Source organism: Nomascus leucogenys, chromosome 15 (genome assembly GCF_006542625.1).
Source record: "Nomascus leucogenys isolate Asia chromosome 15, Asia_NLE_v1, whole genome shotgun sequence".
In the NCBI taxonomy this organism is placed as follows: domain Eukaryota; kingdom Metazoa; phylum Chordata; class Mammalia; order Primates; family Hylobatidae; genus Nomascus; species Nomascus leucogenys.
The window spans coordinates 49,119,185-49,143,069 of NC_044395.1; the positions used below are offsets into that span (position 1 = coordinate 49,119,185).

General features: G+C 40.4%; 1 pseudogene; it reads left to right on the forward strand.

Moving 5' to 3' along the window:
- The window catches only part of LOC100582414, a 35,144-nt pseudogene extending 30,354 nt beyond the window's left edge, over positions 1-4,790 (forward strand).
- The last annotated feature ends 19,095 nt before the right edge of the window (positions 4,791-23,885 follow it).

Below are 23,885 nucleotides of genomic sequence, written 5' to 3' on the forward strand. Positions count from 1 at the left end.
AGAACTGAAGGAAATAGAGACACAAAAAACCCTTCAAAAAATTAATGAATCCAGGAGCTGGTTTTTTGAAAAGATCAACAAAATTGATAGACTGCTAGCAAGACTAATAAAGAAGAAAAGAGAGAAGAATCAAATAGATGCAATAAAAAATGAAAAAGGGGATATCACCACCGATCCCACAGAAATACAATCTACCATCAGAGAATACTACAAACACCTCTATGCAAATAAACTAGAAAATCTAGGAGAAATGGATAAATTCCTCGACAAATACACCCTCCCAAGACTAAACCAGGAAAAAGTTGAATCTCTGAATAGACCAATAACAGATTCTGAAATTGTGGCAATAATCAATAGCTTACCAACCAAAAAGAGTCCAGGACCTGATGGATTCACAGCCGAATTCTACCAGAGGTACAAGGAGGAACTGGTACCATTCCTTCTGAAACTATTCCAATCCATAGAAAAAGAGGGAATCCTCCCTAACACATTTTATGAAGCCAGCATCGTCCTGATACCAAAGCCTGGCAGAGACATAACCAAAAAAGAGAATTTCAGACCAATATCCTTGACGAACATTGATGCAAAAATCCTCAATAAAATACCGCCAAACCGAATCCAGCAGCACATCAAAAAGCTTATCCACCATAAACAAGTGGGCTTCATCCCTGGGATGCAAGGCTGGTTCAACATACACAAATCAATAAATGTAATCCAGCATATAAACAGAACCAAAGACAAAAACCACATGATTATCTCAATAGATGCAGAAAAGGCCTTTGACAAAATTCAACAACCCTTCATGCTAAAATCTCTCAATAAATTAGGTATTGATGGGACGTATCTCAAAATAATAAGAGCTATCTATGACAAACCCATAGCCAATATCATACTGAATGGGCAAAAACTGGAAGCATTCCCTCTGAAAACTGGCACAAGACAGGGATGCCCTCTCTCACCACTCCTATTCAACATAGTGCTGGAAGTTCTGGCCAGAGCAATCAGGAAGGAGAAGGAAATAAAAGGTATTCAATTAGGAAAAGAGGAAGTCAAATTGTCCCTGTCTGCAGATGACATGATCGTATATCTAGAAAATCCCATTGTCTCAGCCCAAAATCTCCTTAAGCTGATTAGCAACTTCAGCAAAGTCTCAGGATACAAAATCAATGTACAAAAATCACAAGCATTCTTGTACACCAATCACAGACAAACAGAGAGCCAAATCATGAGTGAACTCCCATTCACAATTGCTTCAAAGAGAATAAAATACCCAGGAATCCAACTTACAAGGGATGTGAAGGACCTCTTCAAGGAGAACTACAAACCACTGCTCAATGAAATAAAAGAGGATACAAACAAATGGAAGAACATTCCATGCTCATGGGTTGGAAGAATCAATATCGTGAAAATGGCCATACTGCCCAAGGTAATTTATAGATTCAATGCCATCCCCATCAAGCTACCAATGACTTTCTTCACAGAATTGGAAAAAACTACTTTAAAGTTCATATGGAACCAAAAAAGAGCCTGCATCATCAAGTCAATCCTAAGCCAAAAGAACAAAGCTGGAGGCATCACGCTACCTGACTTCAAACTATACTACAAGGCTACAGTAACCAAAACAGCATGGTACTGGTACCACAACAGAGACAGATCAATGGAACAGAACAGAGCCCTCAGAAATGATGCCGCATATCTAAAATTATCTGATCTTTGACAAACCTGACAAAAACAAGAAATGGGGAAAGGATTCCCTATTTAATCAATGGTGCTGGGAAAACTGGCTAGCCATATGTAGAAAGCTGAAACTGGATCCCTTCCTTACACCTTATACAAAAATTAATTCAAGATGGATTAAAGACTTACATGTTAGACCTAAAACCATTAAAATCCTACAAGAAAACCTAGGCAATACCATTCAGGACATAGGCGTGGGCAAGGACTTCATGTCTAAAACACCAAAAGCAATGGCAACAAAAGCCAAAATTGACAAATGGGATCTAATGAAACTAAAGAGCTTCTGCACAGCAAAAGAAACTACCATCAGAGTGCACAGGCAACCTACAGAATGGGAGAAAATTTTTGCAACCTACTCATCTGACAAAGGTCTAATATCCAGAATCTACAATGAACTCAAACAAATTTACAAGAAAAAAACAAACAACCCCATCAAAAAGTGGGCAAAGGACATGAACAGACACTTCTCAAAAGAAGACATTTATGCAGCCAAAAAACATGAAGAAATGCTCATCATCACTGACCATCAGAGAAATGCAAATCAAAACCACAGTGAGATACCATCTCACACCAGTTAGAATGCCCATCATTAAAAAATCAGGAAACAACAGGTGCTGGAGAGGATGTGGAGAAATAGGAACACTTTTACACTGTTGGTGGGACTGTAAACTAGTTCAACCATTGTGGAAGTCAGTGTGGCGATTCCTCCGGGATCTAGAACCAGAAATACCATTTGACCCAGCCATCCCATTACTGGGTATATACCCAAAGGACTATAAATCATGCTGCTATAAAGACACATGCACACATATGTTTATTGTGGCACTATTCACAATAGCAAAGAGTTGGAACCAACCCAAATGTCCAACAACGATAGACTGGATTAAGAAAATGTGGCACATATACACCATGGAATACTATGCAGCCATAAAAAATGATCAGTTCGTGTCCTTTGTAGGGACATGGATGAAACTGGAAACCATCATTCTCAGTAAACTATCACAAGGACCAAAAACCAAACACCGCATGTTCTCACTCATAGGTGGGAATTGAACAATGAGAACTCATGGACACAGGAAGGGGAACATCACACTCTGGGGACTGTTGTGGGGTTGGGGGAGGGGGGAGGGACAGCATTAGGAGATATACCTAATGCTAAATGACGAGTTAATGGGTGCAGGAAATCAACATGGCACATGGATACATATGTAACAAACCTGCACATTGTGCACATGTACCCTAAAACCCAAAGTATAATAATAAAAATAAAAATAAAAAAAAGATAAAGCCTTTAGCACAATGCCTAGCCCTCAGGAAATAATAAATATAATAAATTATGAGTCATTAAAAAAATAGTTAATACTAGAGGTTCTAACTGGTACATCAAGATTAGAAAGTAAAACTATCTTCATTATAAAAAATATGATTGTTTACATAGGATCCACTAAGGAATTTATCCCAAAAAAACCTACTACTATCAACAAGGAAATTTAGCAAAGACACAGGATAAAAATTCAGTATCTATTATATTTATGTGCAAAATCAATTGCATTCATGTGCAATAAGAAAAATAATTGGAAAATTAAACAATGCCATTTATAATGGCATCTAAAAATGTAACAACCTTTGGAACAAATGTAACAAAAGTAAGACTACTACACTGTAAAGTGTAAAATATTACAGAGAGAAACTAAAAAAGACTAAAAATCTAGAAAAAATAAGCTTTATTTGTCGATTGGAAGATTCAGTATTATACAATTGCCATGTCTACCCAATTGTATGATGTCAAAATCTCTGCAGGTATGGCAAGATAATTCTAAAATTTACTTAGAAATACAAATTACTTTGAATAGCCAGAAAAAATTTGAAAAAGAACAAAGCTGAATAAATTATACAACATGCTTTCAAGGTTTACTATAAGCCTAGAACAATCCATTCCGTGTGGTATATATGAAGTATACATAGCTAAATGGAAAGAAAATAGATCACATATACATCCAAACATATGCAATTAATTTATTTTACTTTAAAATTAACAAGGCTGCCAAGGTAATTTCATAGGAAAATATTGTTTTTAAGAAATTCTATTGGAAAACCTTGACATAATTATAAGGCAGTATAAATTAATTCTTTACTGTTACCTCACACAATATACAAAAATTTATTCAAGATACATCACAGACCTAGAGATAAAAGCTAAAAATATGAAACTCCTAGAAGAAAAAAAAATATCTCCATATCCTGGTGTAATCCAGGTTTCTTAGGATGCAAAAAAGCCTCAGCTATAGAAGAAGATTAATAAATTGGACTTCATCCAAACTTAAAGCTTCTATTCTTCAAAATGCACTATAAAGAAAATAAAAGATAAGCCAGATTGGGAAAAAAATTCACAATACATAGATCGAGCAAAAAACTTAAATTAGACTAGCAAACAATACAGTCAGGTTGCCTAAAAGTGATCCCAAGAAACCAAAGGGTCTGCTTAATACCTTCTTTGTGCAAATGTGCAGAGAAGAACATAACAAGAAAAACCCAGAGGCCCCTGTCAATTTTGCAAAATTTTCCAAGCAGTGCTCTGAGAAGTGGCAGACAATATCTAGGAGAGAGAAGTCTAAATTTGATGAAGTGGCAAAGGTGGATAGAGTACTCCATGTTTGGGAAATGAAGGATTATAGATCAGCTAAGGGAGGCAAGAAGGACTCTAATGCCCTCAAAAGGCCACCATCTGGATTCTTCCAGTTCTTTTCAGAAGTCTACCCCAAGATCGAATCCACAAACCCTGGCATCTCTATTGGAGATGTGGCAAAAAAAAAGCTGGGTGAGATGTGGAATAACTTGAGTAACAGTGAAATGCAACCTTGCATCAGTAAGGTGGCGAAGCTGAGGGAGAACCATGAGAAAGATGTTGCTGACTGTAAGTCTAAAGGAAAGTTTGACGATGAAAAGAATCCCACTAAAGTTGCCCAGGAAAGATGGAAGAGAAAGATTAAGAAGAGAAGGAAGAAGAGGAGAAGGAGCAAGATTGAAAAAATTGCTTATCTGTCTCCTTGTGAATACGTTAGGGTAGGGGAATGCCATAATTGACACATCTCTTATTTGAGAGGTGTCTGCTGCCTTCTGTATTAGTCAATTCTCAAGCTGCTAATAAAGACATGTCAAAGACTGGGTAATTTTTAAAGAAAAAGAGGTTTAACAGACTCACAGCTCCACCTGGCTAGAGAGGCCTCATAATCATGGCAGAAGGCAAAGGAGGGGAAAGGTAAGTATTACATGGTGGCAGGTAAGAGGCCATGTACAGGAGAACTCCCCTTTATAAAACCATCAGATCTCCTAAGACCTATTCACTATCATGAGAAAAGCATGGAAAAGATCCACCCCCCTGATTCAACTACCTCCCACCTGGTCCCTCCCATGACACATGGAAATTAAGGGAGCTACAATTAAAGATGAGATTTGGGTGGGGATACAGCCAAACCATACTATTTCACCCCGACCCCTCCCAAATCTCATGTCCTCACATTTCAAAACCAATCATGCCTTACCAACAGTCCCTCAAAATCTTAACTCATTTCAGCATAAGCTCAAAAGTCCACAGTCCAAAGTCTCATTCACAATAAGGCAAGTCCCTTCTGCCTATGAGCCTGCAAAATCAAAACAAGTTAGTTACTTCCTCGATACAATGGGGTACAGGCATTCAGTAAATGCAGCCATTCCAAATGGGAGAAATTGGGCAAAACAAAGGGTCTACAGGACCCATGCAAGTCCAAAATCCAGTGGGGCAATCAAATCATCTTAAAGCTCCAAAACAATCTCCTTTGAGCCCATGTCTCACATCAAGGGAGTGCTGATGCAAAAGGTGGGCTCCCACAGACTTGGCCTGCTCCACCCCTGTGGCTTTGCAGGGTACAGCTCCCCTCCTGGCTGCCATCAGAGGCTGGCATTGAGTGTCTATGGCTTTTCCAGGTGCATGAAAAGCTGTTAGGGGATCCACCATTCTGGGGTCTGCAGGATGGTGGCCCTCTTCTCAGCTCCACTTGGCAGTGCCCTGGTGGGGACTCTGATCCCACATGTCCTTTTGGCACTGCCCTAGCAGAGGTTCTCCATGAGGGTTCCACCCCTGCAGCAAACTTTTCTCTGGACATTCAGGGGTTTCCATACATCCTATGAAATCTAGGTGGAGGTTCCCAAACCTCAATTCTTGACTTCAGTGCACCTGCAGGCTCAACACCACATGGAAGCTGCCAAGGCTTGGAGCTTACACCCTCTGAAGCCATGGCCCAAGCTGTACCTTAATCCCTTTTAGCCACAGCTGGAATGGCTGGCACAGAGGGCACCAAGTCCTAAGGCTGCACACAGCAGGGGTGGCCTGGGCCCAGGAAACCATTTTTTCCTCCTAGGCCTCCAGGCAGGGGCTGCTGCAATGGTCTCTGACATGCCCTGGAGACATTTTCCCCATCATCTTGATGATTAACATATTGTTCCTTGTTACTTATGTGAATTTCTGAAGCAGGCTTGAATGTCTCCCCAGAAAATGGGTTTTTCTTTTCTATTGCATCATCAGCCTGCAAATTTTTCAAACTTTTATACTCTGCTTCCTCTTGAACACTTTGCCACTTAGAAATTTCTTCCACCAGATACTCTAAATCATCTCTCTCGAGTTCAAAGTTCCACACATCTCTAGGGCAGGGGAAAAATGCCACCAGTCTCTTTGCATAGAAAGAGTGACCTTTACTCTGGTTCCCAACAAGTTCATCATCTCCATCTGAGACCACCTCAGCCTGGACCTTATTGTCCATATCACTATCAGCATTTTAGTCAAAGCCATTCAACAAGTCTCTAGGAATTTCCAAACTTTCCCACATCTTCCTGTCTCTGAACCCAGCAAGTCTCTAGGAAGTTTCAAACTTCCCACATTTTCCTATCTTCTCCTGAGCCCTCCAAACTATTCCAACCTTTATCTGTTACCCAGTTCCAAAGTTGCTTCCACATTTTCAGATATCTTTACAGCAGCATCCCACTACCTGGTACTAATTTACTGTATTAGTTCTCATGCTGCTAATAAAGACATACCAGGGACTGGGTAATTTATAAAGAAAAAGAAATTTAATGGGCTTACAGTTTCACATGCCTGGGGAGACCTCACAATCATGGTGGCAGGCAAAGGAGAAGAAAGGCATATATTACATGGCGACAGGCAAGAGGGAGCTTGTGTAGGGGAATTCCCCTTGATAAAACCATCAGATCTCATGAGACTTATTCACTATCATGAGAATAGCACAGGAGAGACCCACTCCCATAATCCATTACCTCCCACCAAGTCCCTCTCATGACACATGGGAATTATGGGAGCTACAATTCGATATGAGATTTGGGTGGGGACACATCCAAATGATATCACCTTCATTAGATTTAATTACAAAATTTAATCCAATCATATTGTAGTCTCTCAAAGTACTCTAGAAATTGTCAGTGGTTTATATGAAGTGGCCATGGGTGTCTGGAGCACCATGAAACTGCACAAGAGTTGTACATATCTCCGAGTATTTTTAAAATGAAAAGGCACTTTTGTATTTTCCTCATTCTGTGTACTTTGCTGTTGGCGTGACAAGGCATTTAAAGATATTTCTGGCATTTTTTTTATTTGCAAGGTGGTGTTAATTATATGGTTATGAGCTAGAAACCCTGAGTTATCAACTGTATGTATTTATAGTTTCTAAAAAGAACAGAACAACACAGGCAAACTACTGATGCTCCTTGCTTGGTGTTGAGGCTATGGGGAAAGGTGCCTTTTGGAGGCGCCCAAGCTCAGGGCATGCACTGTGAGGTTGGACCTGTTGACTCTGCAGTGCATCTATTTAGCTTCAGGTTGTCTTGTTTCTGTATTTAGTGACATAGCATTCTGTTGCCATTCTTAGCTGTGGACAAAGCAGGGTCAGCTGACATGAGCAGTGTTTAGATTTTTTTTTTTTTTAGTTAAGTGCAATAGTTTCTAAACTGTTTTTAAACAAACTGTAGAACTCTTGTCAGCAAAGTGAAGAACCCCTGCATCAATTAAAGTTCAAGAACCTTCTGTACTTAAACATAATTTGCAACATTCTATTTATTTTTGTGTTTAGAATGTTGAAATGTTTTTGAAGTTAAAGAGTAATAAGTTTTTTAAAAAAACTTAAATTCAGAATATATAAAGAACTCCTATAATTTAATATTTTAAAGTGAGACAAATTAAAAAGTAGCCAAAAGATTCAAGCACAGATTTCTCAGAAGATATGTGAATGACCTAGAAACACATGAAAATATATTTAACACCATTAGTCATCAGGGAAATGCAAATCAAAACTATGATGAGATATCACTTCACAGACACTAGAACCATTAAAATTAAACACTAACAATGCAAAATGTTGGTGATGAAATGGAGCAACTGGAAATCTCCTAGACCACTGGTGGGAATGCAAAAAAATGCAACCACTTTAGAAAACAGTTAAGTAAACACCTGTTGGATAACCCAGCAATTCTCCTCCCGGGTATTTACTCAAAAGGAATAAAGCCATGTGTTCATAAAAAGTATAAACATTTTTATAGAACCTTTATTCATATTAGCCAAAAACTGGAAACACTCTAGATACTGCTTTCAACAGGTAAAATAATGTTAAAAGTATGGCAAATTAATGCAATGGTCTCAGTAATAAAACAAAAACCAAAAGAAAACAGAAGAAACACCACATTATGAATAAATCTCAAAAACATTATGGTGAATGAAAGAAGCCAAAACAAAAAAGTACATACTGCATGATTCCAGTAATTCTAGAACACAAACAAGACTAAGCTATGTTAACGGAAATCAGATCCAGCTGGGCAGAAAGAGTCAAGGGTGGGGTAGTGAGTGCAGAGGACTTTTCTAGGTGACAAAAATGTTCTTGATTAGGGTAGTGGCTACACCAACACATTCATTTGTCAAAACTCATTTAACTATATGCTTAAGATGTGGGTGTATCATCTTATGTAAATTATATATAAGTATTTTTAAGTGTATCAATCTATGGGTAGAAAGAAAGGCTATTCAGGCAGTGGGACAGCCTTTGCAAAGTCTCAGAAAAGAAAAGTGCTACAAGGTGGTTTATAAATTACCTGTTGGATGCTTAGTAGCCTATTTTAATCCTCTCTATCCTACCCATGTGCTTTAACTGAACTGTTCATGTCAACAAGGGGATCTCAGCAGCCTCACTAGAGGCTGTTCTCCGAAAGGATGCATATATGCTATGATATAGTACAATAAGTGCTTAAGACTTGGGCTGTAGAGACAGGAAGACTGAATTCAAATCCGAGCAACACCTCCATTCCTGTTTAGTAGTTGTAACAGCTTAGGCAAGTATTTGTTTTCTCAAGGCCTCTGTTTTTACATCTCTAAAATGAAGATGATGAGCGTACCTTCCTTCCAAGGTTATTATAAGGATTATGTGAATTAATACATGCAAAGTATTTAGTGCCCATCATGTAATGAATATTAATACATATTTATTATTATTGAGGACAGGGTTTCTATCTCCTTTATTCATCACCACTTCCTGGTACATAATAGATTCTCAATTAATACACTGTATTTACTAGTTGGCAATAAAAGAAAAAGAAGTCTGTTTGCTGAATCTAGGATACAAAGAAGGGGAATGTACTAACTACCTATTTCTTTTCTTCTGCAGCCCTTGGTCTAGAAAATAATCTGTTTTTAGTCCTGGCACTTACCCCACAGGTGGAAGCTTCTCAACACCTCCGAACAGCACACTCACTAGAAGCCAGCCCTCTCCTGTGCAGCTATAGAAGTAGAGGGAATTCATCCCAAGACCCATACAGAAAATGGAGGAAAAATTTTAGTCTCAATAACCTTATCTTGCTTACCTAACAACATGTAATACTTGAGAATTAAAATGTTTTTGTGTACAATTCTCATCGACCAAAATTATTTGTATTCATTCTCAAAGCAATATACTATAAATCAAATATCTAATACGGCTTCTACTTTTTCTTAGGCAAAGGAGTTCACCACAAACTATCCTCTAAAGAAATCTCCCATAGTCAGCTCCCTGCTCCATTTTGCTCTTCTCGCAGGGGGTTATTGTAAGTCCTCAATAAATATTGGTTGATTGAATGACTGAGCAGAACTTTAAGACTGAACCTGTTTTGGAGAACAGAAAATAATTCAGAATGGCTGCACCACAGAGTGTGAGAGGGGAAATGGAAAGAAATGAAGCTGAACAGCAGACCCTGAAGGGCTTTATCATGTCAATGTTTTTTCTTTGCTTTATCCCGAATGAAGGGGGATAGTACAAAAGAAAAGAGTCACCTTGAGTTTTTTGGATTATAATTCCAAATATTTCCCATGTTAAACTCTACCATTCTGTTATGAATGTTTATCTGTCCTTAAGCAAAGATTTAACAGAAGCTCGTTTTAGAAAACGTAAAAATTCAGAATATAAATTTTTAAAAACCGTATCAATAGTGCTACTATACAGATGGCTCCCAATAATATATTACTATACTTTGTTTTTTCCTATGCATATATTTACATTTTACAAAGTTTATGACCTATCTTTTCACTGATTACAAACTTTTTTTTCTTTAAGACAGAGTCTCACTCTGTCGCCCAGGCTGGAGTGCAGTGGTGCAATCTCGGCTCACTGCAAGCTCCGCCTCCTGGGTTCACTCCATTCTCCTGCCTCAGCCTCCTGAGTAGCTGGAACTACAGGTGCCCTCCAACACGCCTGGCCAATTTTTTGTATTTTTAGTAGAGATGGGGTTTCACCGTGTTAGCCAGGATGATTATAAACTTCTTGATGACAGGGAAAGTATTCTAGTCAACTTTATTTTCTTCATACCAAATGGCCAGCTCTTGATGTACGATAGAGGCCCACTCAAGTGATAATTGCCAACACTCACATGATACCATTTACATGCCAGGCACTGGAGGGAACACTTTGCATGTATCACTCATTTAACTCCCATAGAAACCATATGACATGGGTATTACATCCCTTTTACACATGAGAAAACTAAGATTAGAGAAGCTAAGTCACTTGTCCGAGATCACAGAGCTAGTAAGTGGTAGAGCTGCACTGGAATGCTCTTAATCACTGCTATTCTGACTCTCAGAATCTGATTTTACTGGGACTGACTTCCCGAATCAGATTTCCTACAAGAGTCTGAGAACCACTGACCCAGTCAAATTGCCTGTTCTGCAAGAGAGAGAAACAAGCCCAGAGAGGACAAGTGTCTTGCCCCATGGCCACAGAACTTATTATTTATTCAACTAATATGGACAGCAATTAACCAAGATGTGTAATATATATTAGGTTGGTGAAAATGTAATCGTGGTTTTTGCCATTACTTTTAATTAGTTTTAATGGCAAAAACCGCGATTATGTTTGCACCAACCTAATATGTGCCTCACATTGGGCACACAAATTGAGATTCAGAGATAAATAAGAACTAGTCAGGGCCCAAGATTCCAGTCTTCCTCCGGATGCTCCTTCCTCCTCACATGCCTCAGAGGAGAAGTGGAGAGGGTGCATTCAAGAGGAAGACCAGGAATAGCAACAGCAGGGCATTGGAATGAGTAAAATTGAGGGCAGCTTGATAAATCTCCTAAGTCACTTTTACAAGGGGTTTCCTATGACGGCCCTGAGATGGCTAGCAGGGTGTTGTCCACAGAGGGAGCTCCCTAAGCAGAATAGGATTCTATATCTCCATAAATGAAATGGAACTTACAAAATTTGAGACAGATGGAATGGATGGGGTTGGGTTGAGTTGGGATGGAACAGGAGAGCACAAGAAGGGATCTGATGACCTTGAATTGAGTGGAAGCAGATCAAATTCCATCCACAGTGAGTGGGCAGGAATCTATGTTCATCCGTCAACACTCTCACTTTCCCCTTATGGCAAGAAATTCTAGGAGGCTGGCAGCCATCTGTGGCAGGGGATGCCACGCCCTATCCTGGCCTCTCAGCCTGATGCAATAGCTCACTGGATTCACGAGTCCCACTTAGAAAGTCTAGGACCTCTAGTATGTCCCATCTCATGGAAAAGGACACCTGAGACCAGAAAAAGAAAAATGCTGAACGTGTTATAATGCCATACCTACAGGAAAAAAAAAAAAAAAAAAAAAAACTAGAATCAGAAAGGCAGAAAGGCTACATAAGATTTTCAACTTGTGTTCCCCATGTCCCCAAACAAGCTCCTGACCACTTTCTGAGGGCAACCACTATGTAAATGAATATGTTACTCACTACTTGAAGAAAACAGACCAATCATCACTTCTCTGTATCCTGAAAAGAGAAAAAATAAGGAGCCCAGGATAATTGGAGACCTTGTCCAATTTCATCTTGAGCTAACGCTGGGAACAGCACCCACTCCCTGTCCCTGAAATCCAAAGCTGTGATTCACCATTACCTCAGCAAGCACTTATGCCACACTCACTTCAAAGTTAGCAGCACCCTCTTGCTCATCTTTGACAACTAGAGCAACTTTATGCAGGGAAATCATCTCCATCAGCACAGAGGCCAATGGGCAGCTCGCCAGAGCAGAGCATCTGCATCAAGGCGGCTTAGAAGACCATTTTGCCTCTGCTGCAGTTTCCCATGGCTGCTGTGTCATAATATTTCAAGTCTTTTGTAATTCAGAACATGCTCCTGTGGGGCAAAATTGTGTGGCAGACACAGGCTTTGATGGCCACTATCTTTTCAACCTCGGCATTCATGGGTCAGCTCACTCCCTCCGCTTGACCTTCCTGCCTTACTTTGGGGCCAGTAAGCTCTCAACGAATTTTGTACCCACCCTGTTCTTCCTAATTTTCACACCTGCAAAGCCATAGAACCTAGTACATGAGGAATAAATTTTACTTTCCTTTCTCCCCTTTGGATGGCAGCTTAAAATCAGTCCCTGGGGTATCATAGCATCATATGCTAGAAAACTCCATGATGCAAAAGGATGACTCTGTTAATTGTTTGACTTTAGCTTGATGATTTTCAGTGGGAGTGAGACAGAGAAACAGATTTTGAGATTAGGCATTTACTTATATCTGCAGTTTGACAATTTGTACCACAGACGCAGTTACATCTAACCCAAATTCTATATTGTCATTCAGTCATCTGACCAACCTGCTGTATGACTCTCTTCATGTAGTGGGAAATATCTTAGTAGCTGCGGAATGAATATCCAGGCAGAGAGTGGCACATAGGAGCTGCTCCCCAGTTTAGATCATTTTATGACTATATTCACTATTATTGTCAGCTCTGCTTGTGGTTTTCCCTGTTCTCTTCTTAGGCAATGGATTATTCTCATATGAGTTAGACAGCAATGATCTTTATGACAATAAATGATGTTAGATGAGATACTTCCCTCCAGACTCTGTGAACCGTTTAGGGGATGTTTTTTCATCCCAGCTTGGATCATCCTCCAAGCTGGAATCCATCACAATCAAGCTAAGGAGACTTGATTTTTAAACCCATCTAGGGCTTTTTCCCTTCGGATTCCCTAAAAGTTCTCACATTATCTCTTCTATTTCCTCTTGACATTTAAGTCAAATACACTGAGAAGCAAAATATCTTGGAAAACAGTAGTCCATCTTGTCAAAGTAAATCAGATCAAGAAAGTGAAAAAAGCAAGAGAACCCTGGAAATAATGGAGAAATGTGAGTACCTTTCAACATTTGTGCCAGAAATCACCAACCCAATGTCCACCTCCCGCACATTAAACTTTCCTCCAGAAGACACAAAGACTCCACCTTGCTTTTTACAATCTCCATTAGAAGCTTTATCTGGGATTTCTAGTTCCTGCTTACTAGAGCTTCAAAGTTCTACTTACTTTGGCAAGGCCTACAAAGATAACTGGAAGATGTCAACAAATGAGTTGGTGCCCTCAGATGTGGCCTGGCCTGTGGTTGCATCTGCTGCTTTACAACTACATATAGCTGGTCCTATGCAACAGTGAAGCAAAAATTTTGACTCAAATGACCTACCATCTCCCATCAAAGTACACCCCAAAGGTATCCCATCAAAAGCTAAAGAAATTAAAGAAAAATAATTACGTGGCCTTTGATGATCCTCTCATCAGAAGTGGGATCTTTGTCACCTCCCCTTGAATTTGGGTAGATTTGTAGTTACCTAACCTGTAACTCCAATAGAATGTAGTAGAACAGGAACTGTAAGACTTTTAAGGCTTAGTCAGAAAAGGTGATAAAACTTTTGTCTTATTCACTTGGATACTCACATTTAGAACGTTGAGACACCGTGAAAAAGTCCAACTTCCTTGAGGCTGCCATGCTGCTAAAAGTCCAGGTCACATGGAGAGGCCGTGTGTAGGTATTCTGGGAGAAGCACCAGCTAAGGTCCAAACTGATGGTCGGTATCAACTGCCTCACATGTAAGTGAAGGTGCCTTCCTATGAGTCCAGCTCTAGCCATAAAGGCACCCCATCCATTAGGAGGCAAGACAAGTCCCTCCCACTGTGCCTGGTCTGGAATTCCTCACCCATAGAATTTATTGGCATAATAAAATGGTTGTTTTAAGCTTCTAAGTTTTGTATTAATTTGTAAGCAGCACTAGTAACTGTATTAGTCTGTTTTCATGCTGCTGATAAAGCCGTACCTGAGACCGGGTAATTTATAAAGAATAAGATGGTTAATGGACTCACAGTTCCATATGGCTGGGAAGGCCTCACAATCATGGCAGAAAGTGAAAGGCATACCTGACACGGCATCAGGCAAGAGAGAGAAAGAGAGCCAAGTAAAAGAGGTTTCCCCTTATAAAACCATCAGATCTCGTGAGACTTATTCACCACCACAAGAACAGTACTGAGGAAACCACCCCCGTGATTCAATTATCTCCCACCAGGTCCTTCCCACAACACGTGAGAATTATGGGAGCTACAATTCAAGATGAGATTTAGGTGGGGACACAGCCAAACCGTATCAGTAACTGAAACAAATAGTGCAGTATAATGTTTAAAATCAAACAGGCCTGCATTTAAATTCTAGCTCTACCCTTTGCATGAAGTTAGCAACCAATTCAACCTTTATGAGCCTACTTCTGATCGGTAAAACAGTGAAAATAAGACTTCTTTTAGAGCTTTTGTGAGGAATCGACTAATCTATAACAACAAAATAGAACTCCTCCCATAAGTGTTTGTTGCCTTTCTCCCGTACCACTCTTCCTTGTTCCCAGTTCTGATGACCCAGTTGCTACCAATTGAGCTAATGAAACAAAGCTATTATCTTCCCTCCAAAACCTAATTTTTTGTATAAATAAAAACAGCTGAAGGAAATGCCTTGCAAAAGAGAACGAAAATAATTTTTAAAAAGAGGTTTTTCTTCTTTTCCTCATCCTAGCCAACTGACAAAAGGAACTTTGGTCAGTTTTGCAATTTGCATCATTATTCTAATTAGAAGCCAGCTAAAAGCCAATCTCCTATGTTCTTTACCAGATTTTAGTGCTTTTCTAATTTCAGTGCACATATGGATCACCTGGGGATCTTGTTAAAATGCAGTTTTATATTCAGTGGGTCCTGGGTGAAGCCTGAGCTTCTTCATTTCTAATGAGCTCCCGGGTGATGTCCCAACTGCACCCTATTATTTGTTCCAGTTACTATTGCTATCTACGATTTAATTCCAAATTTAGAAGCTTAAATATCCTATTTTATTATGCCAATAAATGCTGTGAGTCAAAACTTCCAGACAAGGTTTCACCAACACTCTGAGCAGCAAGGTCCTACAAGACACTATAAAAGGATAGTACCAATTATTCCATAGATATTTCTGCCACCCTACTCTGCATTAATTTATCCTCAGCTTCCCCCAGGTTAGTGGAGTATGGCTGATGGCTGCCAGATTCAGGCCCTACCTCCCTGCAAGGGCAGGTCACTTGGCTTCAGGTTAACTACAGAGTCATTTCCACCATCAGCCTTCTCTTGTGAAAGCCCTACACATTGCCTAATGTTTTGTTCCCAATCGTTTTCTCATGCAATCTTCAGAACAACCTGTGAGAAGGAATGATTCTGTTCTTTCATACTTGACAGGGGGTGAAGGAGAGGTTCAAATGTAGCACTAGAATCCAGATTTTCTAACTTCAGGCTAGCAGACATCAGCTTACTGCAGGGATAAAACCACTTAGTGTCAGTATGCCAAACCTGGTCCAAGTGTTAACTGGCCTGTTGGTAGGCAGCTATTTGGAAAGACATATATGTTTAGACACAGTCTCACTCTATTGCCCAGGCCGGAGGGCAGTGGTGTGATTGTAGCTCACTCTAGCCTCGACCTCCTGGGTTCAAGGAATCCCATCTCAGCTTCCCAAGTAGTTGAGACCACAAGCATGTGCCACCATACCCGGCTAATTTTTAAATTTTTTGTAGAGACAGAGTTTTGCCATGTGGCCCAGGCTGGTCTCAAACTCCTGAGCTCAGGCAACTGGCCCACCTCAGCCTCCCAAAGTGCTGGGATTACAGGCATTGAGTCATCACTCTCGGCCAGAAAAATAAATTTAAATGAGAAAGTATGAGAAACTCAACTTTGCTCTCTTATGTAGCCTTAGATATTGATGGGTGCTTGGGGCAGGGTGTGAAACACATACTGAGGATTTACTATTGACCTCATTTTACAGATAAAGAAAGTGAGGCTCAGAGAAGTTAAGTAAATTTGCTCAAATGCTCCCAGAAAGAATAGAACAGGCTTCAAGGTGGGTATGTCTGACCCTAAAAACTAGTTTCCCCCTTAGCACCTCTGGTTTCCAGGCATAATATTTTATCGATGTGTAGCTCAGTCAGTGAACTTGTGTAGATTTGATAGATTGTCAATTTATTGATGGATCAGTTGACAGTGCCGGCAGAGGTCAATGTAACATTTACCCATGTCAGTCCACAGTTTCCCAGCTGACTTCCATAGGTTCAATTCTGCCTATAATTGATGTGACTTCTGCTTTCAGGCCAATTTGTGCAATAGGAGAACTGTACTCAGAACCTATATTTCACTGGATTATGCCACTTGAAGCTCTGTTAAGATGGTCTTGCTTGTTGGGCTTGGCTGCTGCAGACAGAAATTCTGCTTAAAGGCAGAAAATCTGTGGGTATTGTGAGCCTTGGAATGCAAATGAATGAGTTTTTTTTTATTATGAACTTGTCTCGGTATATTCTCACTAGAGACTAAGTCTAGATGTTAACATACAAACCAGCAAAGGAGGAAAGAACAATTTTAGCCCAAAATTGATTAGAAAACAAGTCAGGAGTTATGAAAGTTAAATGCAAGATGGCATCTTGTTGTGGGACCTCTCAATGGCAAGGAGAAACCGGGGCAGCAGATGCCCTTATTTATACCAAGATTGTGTGTGGGTCTTTCATTTGCTCACTGTCTTGGGTTTCAAGGTATAGATTCAAGGTAGCATAAGATAAGGAGAGCTGATTATGAGGAATCAGGTGTATTTCATAGAATGCAATGACAGGAAATACAGACAGGCCACATAAAAACTGGAAAACCTGTGGGCTGCTGGCCCCTTTGCCTATCTAGCTCTGTCTCTTCCAGGAACCACATGGCTTCTTGTCTCTGCTAGAAAATTTACTGCATTTCCTCTCTTTCTCTCTCTAAGAAAATTTACTACATTTCCTCTCTCTCTCTCTCTGTCTCTCTGTCACACACACACACACACACACACACACACACACACACACACACACTTTCTCTGTAAGGCCCTTCTTCATAGCTTCAATTTACATGGAGCTCTGTGTTGCTGTAGTGTTGACTGTAGTTGCAACACGACTGTACATCTCCTCTGCCCATTACCATCTGACAACATCTGGAGCTCTTTGTTCAAGTTCTGAAGAGATAATTTGATATTCAGTGCCAGGTCAATTATGGCACTTCCAAAGAAAGGAGCATGCTCTTAGCAGACTTCTAAAATATAGCTACTACATGCCTAAGGATATGGGGGTGGAAATCGCTAAGATAGATTCCAGCCTAAAACCTCATAGGAGCATAAATGGAACCGAAAAGATAAATTCTAAAATACCCCATCAAATGTTTATCTTCCATGACTGTTCTCCTTTGTCTTTACATATGAAATATAGGTCTTACTGCACAACTCTCAGACTCATCCCGGGTCTGAGTGCCAGCTGTGTGTCATTGGCTTCCATTACTTTATCAGTAAAAAGAGGGTCCGTAAAATTCATAAAGTGATAACCTTTCTCCCTGCTCCATGGAATTGTGCTATTTGCCATGTCCTGTGCTCAGCTCTAAAGACTTAATCTGTGCCCTGAGAAACTAGTCTAATTGCAGGGGAAATAGACCCATTAAAACAAATAATTGTTCTACCACAGAGCTTTTCAATGTATGGTCAGGCGACTCCCCATATCATATGATGGAGCAAGGGGACTGAGTATAAAGGCATCTAAGAATCTCCCAGGTTCCTGCTTAAAATGCAAACCTCTATGTCTCACCCTAGATGTGCTAGGTCAGAAGCTCTGGGGTTGGAGCCCAGGAATATGTATTTTAAACAATCCCACACATAATCTGAGGAAGGCAATGTTTGAGAACCACTGCTTTATCTCATGAGAAGTGTCACAATTGAGGCCATGCTGTAGCCACAAGGAAGACTGGCTCCCGGCATAAAGACTTCCCCAGGGAGTGATATTTGAGTTCAGTGTCAAATGTGTGTACCAAGAAAAGAATGGGGATAAGAGAACTCCAAGCAGAAGGAAAAGCAAAACCTCAGAAGGATGAAATTCGTAACAGGCTCTGAGGAAACAGAGCATACACTCATCCAATTGTAATATAAGACAATTGTAGAAAGAGCAGCAGCGTGTGCGACTGGAGCCAAACTGGAAAGGGCCAAGTGTGCAAGACTACGAGATATAACATGTTCAAGAGGTCTTTGAAGAGTTTCTCTGACTTGTTTAATTTCCTCAATACCTTTATTAATAAAGGTCTTAATTTATTTAATACCTTTTTCTCTAGAATTCACTTTTCCTGGTACTTCCCTGGCCTGTGAAAGGCCTCCAGAATCTCAAAGTCACTGCTCATCCAACAAAGCTGTTGAAACATAATACAGGCAGAGAGCCTGGAGCTGGTTACATCAAATGCCACTCATGAGAAGGAGAATTGAAAATCATCCTGTGATCTGTCGGATCCCAGAGTTGTCTTCCACAGAGAAGGAGTGGGGCCAAGGAAAAAGGAATCTATTCTCTATCATCTCTAGAAAGACTGCACAGACAGGGGATTGCCTAAGCCAGAGTCATCATTTCTGTGTTAGCTGAGGTCCAAGAGCTGTTTTGTTTCCCTGCTAAACACAAGAGGCTGAACGTCTCCAACAACCTCCCTCTAGGAGCCAGAAGGCTCAACTGAACTTAAGCCAAAGTTTCCTCTACCTACTTTCCTCTCAGGACCTGGTAGTTCCACATCTGAAGTCTTCCAAATAGCCATGTGCAGAGTTAGGTTAAGGGCAAAAACCCACACCCAGAAAGAAATGTTCTTTCCTTCTTTTTTTTTTTGTTTGTTTTTCTTTTAATAGTAACAGGGACAGTTTGCTTTTAAAATAGTCACCGGAGGTGTGATTGATAGGAAATCACTACTTGTCATTTCCGGCTCCATGGGAAATGTGATTCAGTCAAACTTAACTAAGCCTTTTATTTCCTATATTTGCTGCTTTATAAATTGGGGCCTGTCAGCTGCCCATCTGAGAAACAGCAGAGAGCCTGAGTGTCCTGCGGTATTTTTCATAGAGCAATTCCTCCAGCCTAACATATTACATTTCCAGGCTCTTTGTTCCAGGCTCTTTGTTCTCTCGCCAATAAAATATATGCTTCCCAGAACTGCATATCCAACCCTATTTAGGAACCATTTAGAACAAAGAGTGAGGGCTTAATTTTCTGCATTTCTCTCTCCACACCTTCTCTATCCACCTCCTCCACCCAGCAACACCACAGGAAACCCGGGCTTCCTAAATAGAAGCAAGTAATTTTCTGAGGCTCCAACATTTTCTCTCTCACACTTACAGGATTTTTCAGGAGCCTGCTTTTAAGGCTGGCAGACACAGCTCCCCACACACAGCCTGGAGATGTACATGTCCAAGGTCAGGGTTGAGCCTCCCAGGGCTCACATGAAGGACAAGGACTTTAGAATCAAAATGACCAAGATTTAAATTCCAACACTCCAAGATATTCGTTGTTTCATCTTGATTAATTTATTTTCCTAATGAAACCTCCATTTTCTTACCTGTAATAGTAAAATAACATTAACATCTGTCTAGTTTTAGTGTGAGAGGTTTAAAAAAAAAGTAATTGTGGCAGACCTTGTTGGTTGCCATTCTCAATTTTATTATCCTGTGGCACCTTTCACTTTAGAGGCTGGAAAAACTTAATACTTATTTTCCTAGTCTCCCCTTCAGCCAGAGATGGCCAGTTAACTCAGTTATGGGCAATGTTATTTAAGCAGAAGTCTGAAAAAATTTCCTGGAAATGTTTCTGCTTCCCTGAAAAAATGGAAAGATGAGGCCAACTGGTTCTCCTACTCTTTTCTTCCTGCTTTGACCAAAGATGTTATCTGGAGCTGCAGGAGCGCTCTTGTGGCCAAGAGGCTCTCAGAGTCATCTGTACTGACATCATCAAGACACTGAAGCAATGCTGAAGCCATCGAACTCCAGATTTCTCATTATGTGAAAAGAATAGTGTCTCTTTATATAAGCCACTCCAAGTTGAGTTTTCTGTTCCTTGCTATCAAGTGCATTCCTAACTGCTGTGTGTGAGTGATGTAAATAAAGGGGCTACAGGAGTCTACAGCATTTAATAAATATTGGTTCTATCCTCCCCACCCTCCCCATGTGTCTTCTCCTCAAAATATACTTAGTACTAATCTATACCATTGAATTATTCATATTTAGAGTGGGATTTGGCCTGATAATATGGATCCAGACTGGTTTTTGAGGCCTCTGCAATGTTTCTTCTACCCCGACCACCTGCACACTGAGGTTAGACTCCCAGTCAATGAGAGTCCAGCCAGTTGGTTATACTCCACATGAGTCATAAGTGTCCTATCCCCAACCACTCTTTCCTCCATTCCCTGTCTTCCCTCATTCTCTTCCCCCATTCTCTTCCCCCATCCTTCTTTCAGCCTTCCTGAATCTCTTCCATCCTTCCATTGCTGGGTGCATCCCCACCATCTCCCTGAGATACCTTTTCCGATGCGGTCAGGAACAGCCAGGAGAGAAAAGAGAGTCATGTGACACAAACTTGGATGCCCCATTTGGCAATGGTGATGGGCAGACAGAAAAGCACGTCTAGTCCAGGGAAACCTTGGAAATAAGGGATACAGAGTTTTTATAATCAATATATTAAAAAAAAAAAAAAAAAACTCTGCGAGGCAGATGCAGAGCAGCCACCAGGGCTTCACTTTGACCCTGGCAGTCAGGAAAACAAAAAAGCTAGCGAGCCAAGGTCAACCAGGAGCTACCTTAGACATGAGCAGAAGAAGCATCCAGGGAATAGAGAAAACAAAGACAGGAAGCGCAATGCAGATGGTAGCCTCAGAAGCTCCACAAGGTCCCGGCCAAAAAGAAAAGAAATTGAATTCCCCTTCCTGTGTCCATGTGTTCTCATTGTTCAGTTCCCACCTATGAGTGAGAACATGTGGTGTTTGGTTTTTTGTCCACACATGTACACTAAAACTTATGTATAATAAAAAATTTTTAAAAAGGAAAAAAAACAAAAATACATAAATAAATAAAAATTGGAGCTACAAAAAAAAAAAGGAAGGAAGAAATTGAACTGACCAAAGCTTTGAAATAATTTGTCCCCACCTGCTACACCTCTCAGGATGGGTGGAGGGGGTCAACTATCTGCCAGTTGACCAGATAATCAATGAAGGATGAGAGAACAGTCCACATCAGCCCTCCAGGTAGAATACCTTGGACGTGTCAGAGGCTGCCCAAGAAGAGCCTGGTTGTGCTCTTCTTGGGTAAATTGTGACACCTACTGGCTCATAATGGAGAAAACCCATGCTTCACTTTGGTAAAAAGTTCCCTGGTGCTAGTGTGGTGCAAATGTCTCCCAGATGGACTAGACTCTTTGCTAGTGAGATATTATATATCTTTCAGGTTCTATGGCCATGCCCAGATTCAGTTTCCCGTGACCACAGTTGTCTGGAAGGACAGTGGAAGTAACCAGAAGACAAGCCACTGTAATAAGAAGGTGTCACAGAGAATGGCCCAAGTGCAGAGATTTGAGTTCTGGTTCTGCCTGTGTCTTTGTGGCCTGAAGACATTAAACAAATCACTTCTATTTTGTTGTCACTTTTGTTGTTGGTTATCTTTTCAAAGGAATGTGTTACCTTTGTTCTGTCTACCTTAGAGTTTATGTGTAAAGACTCAAAAGAGACAGCCTTGTTGAAGCAACGAATATGTTTTTGTGTTTTTTAACAAGCATTGAAGTACCTCAAACTACCATACTTCTGGAGATATATACCTGTACATATATGTACGAACATAAATATGCATAGCAGTACTGATACAAAAGTGAATAAGCCGCAATTCCAGCCTAGAAAAAGACATACATGTAAACCAAATGTAAGCCAAAAGTAAAATTCTAAGGTCCTCTAACCATCTGAATGGACTTCCTCCTCAGCCAGGGCACCCTTAAAATTTAACGTGAAAGACTGGTTCAGGCCATGATGGGAAGAGGGGGTCAGACATGCCTCATTATACCTCTCTGGCATTAACATCAACAGACTTTAAGTCGGATAGAGAAACATTTTACAACCTATTCTTTCTGAAGCCTACTACCTGAAGGTTTCCTCTGTAAGTAAGAACTTTGGTCTCCACAATCCTTTATCTTAACCCAAACATTCTTTCTATAGATCCCAGGTCTTTAGTTAAACTGAACCAGTTGTCGACTAGAAAACTTTTAAATATACCTATAAGCTGGAAGCTCCCACTTCAAGTTATCCCACCTTTCTGGACCAAACCACTGTGCTTCTTAAATGTACTTGATTGAAGTCTCATGCCTCCTTAAAATGTACAAAACCAAGCTGCATCCCAGTCACCTTGAGCACATGTTCTCAGGACCTCCTCAGGGCTGTGTCACAGGCCGTGGTCATTCATATTTGGCTCAGAACAAATCTCTTCAGATATTTTACAGTTTGACTTTTTTTGTCAACCCAAAGAATCCTGTTCTCTTTGCCTGAAACACTTCCTCCCTCAGCTTATCCTTCGATTCGCAACCTTCGTGTCACTTCCTCTGGGAAGCCCTACTTCTGCCCTCACCCTAGTCAAGCCAGGCCTCCTGTGACACTCTCAGAGCATATTCCACAGTTCCCACAGGCACAGGACAACACCAGACTGGAGGCAGGTGATTGAATGTTCAAATCCTAGCACTCCCCTCACTGACTGTAGGACCATGGGCAAATTTCCAAGCACCACCAAACTGTGGTATCCTTTCCTGCAAAGTAAGGGTGACAATACATACTTCCTAGGGTTTTGATAAGGATTAAATAAAATAACACATGTAAAGCACCTAGAAGAGTGCCTGTCAAAAAGTAAACTCTCAAGAAGTGTTAGTTTTTACCATCATTTGTGAAATGTTTAATTTAATGTTCATCTCTCCCACCAGACTATTGACTTCAAGAAGGCAGAAGCCCTGCCCACTTTTCTCAGGCCATATCCCCTGCACTTAGCACAGTATCTTGAAACCCAAGGCTTTTCCTTTATAAAATTCAAATAATCATAGTAACTACTTCATAGTGTGTTGTAAACACTAAAGATGACCATGTCTCCAAATCAGCACTAAAGCAATTATCATAAGGCCAAGCACATAGCTAAGTATTCAATTGATGTTTTTATTATTGTTATTATTATAAATGATGTAAATGAAGTAAATATAGTGTTCAGGAGTAATACAGAAAAGGTAGTAATTAATTTTACCTTGGAACAGGGAGGCCTTGCCTAGAGGAGGGATACCTGAACGGAATTTTAAAGAATGAAAGGGGTTAGCCAAGCAGACTCCATCAACTGACAAAACTTGTTGCCCTCTACAAAGTGAAAAGCTTCATGCTCAGTTGTGGCCAAATACAAACAAATATAACCCAGTCCCTGCCCTTCAGGAACTTATAGCCCTATAGAGAGAAATATCTC